This window comes from Myotis brandtii, unplaced genomic scaffold, assembly GCF_000412655.1.
Source record: "Myotis brandtii unplaced genomic scaffold, ASM41265v1 scaffold902, whole genome shotgun sequence".
In the NCBI taxonomy this organism is placed as follows: Eukaryota; Metazoa; Chordata; class Mammalia; order Chiroptera; family Vespertilionidae; genus Myotis; species Myotis brandtii.
The window spans coordinates 1,531,381-1,532,636 of record NW_005371709.1 but is presented as its reverse complement, the minus strand read 5'-3'; the positions used below and the strand labels follow the sequence as shown (position 1 = coordinate 1,532,636).

Sequence of the window (1,256 nt, the reverse complement as noted above, 5' to 3'; positions counted from 1 at the left end):
TACAGGCCAATATCCTTGATGAACATAGATGCCAAAATCCTCAACAAAATTCTAGCAAATCGGACCCAGCATTACATTAGAAACATCATACACCATGACCAAGTGGGATTTATGCTGGGGATGCAAGGATGGTACAATATCCACAAATTAATAAATGTGATACATCACATAAACAAATTCAGAGACAAAAATCACATAATCATATCAATCGACTCAGAAGAAGCATTTGACAAAATCCAACACCCTTCCTTGATAAAAACCCTCTGCAAAGTGGGAATAGAGGGATCATACCTCAACATACTAAAAGCCTTATATGACAAACCTACAGGCAACATCATACTTAATGGGCAAAAACTAAATTCATTTCCCCTAAGAATAGGAACAAGACAGGGATGCCCACTTTCACCACTTCTGTTCAATATAGAACTGGAAGTGCTAGATATATCTATCAGACAAAATGAAGAAATGAAAGGCATCCAAATTGGAAAAGAAGTAAAACTGTCCTTATTCGTAGATGACATGATACTGTACATAGAAAACCCCCAAAGACTCCATCAAAAAAATACTAGATTTAATAAATGAGTTTGGTAATGTAGCAGAATACAAAATTAACATCCAGAAATCTATGGCTTTTTTTATGCACCAATAATGAACTCACAGAAAAAGAAACTAAAAATACAATCCCATTTACCATTGCACCAAAATAATAATAATAATAATAATAATAATAATAATAATAATAAACCTAGGAATAAACTTAACTAAGGCAGTAAAAGACCTGTACTTGGAAAACTACAGGACATTGAAAAAAGAGATAGAGGAAGACAAACAAATGGAAGAACCTACCATGTTCATGGATTGGTAGAATCAACATCATTAAAATGTCTATACTACCCAAAGCGATCTATAGATTCAATGCAATACCCATTAAGATACCAACAGCATATTTCACAGATCTAAAACAATCTCTCCAAAAATTCATATGGAATAAAAAAGACCCTGAATAGCCGCAGCAAACCTGTGAAAGAAGAACAAATTTGGAGGGATCATAATACCAGATATCAAGCTATATTACAAAGCCATGGTCGTGGTCTCCTTTTTCTCCTTTCTTTCTCCTTTCTCCTTCCTCCTTTCTTTCTCCTTTCTCCTTCCTTTCTCCTTTCTCCCTTCTTTTTCCTTTCTTTCTCCTTTCTCCTTCCTTTCTCCTTTCTTTCTCCTTTTGCCTTTCTTTCTCCTTTCTTTCTCCTTTCTCCTTC

General features: G+C 34.7%; 1 protein-coding gene across 1 annotated transcript in view; it reads right to left on the bottom strand.

Moving 5' to 3' along the window:
• The window catches only part of HPSE2 (heparanase 2 (inactive)), a 530,799-nt gene that overhangs the window by 335,651 nt on the left and 193,892 nt on the right, over nucleotides 1-1,256 (bottom strand). The gene's annotated exons all lie outside the window — the stretch shown is intronic.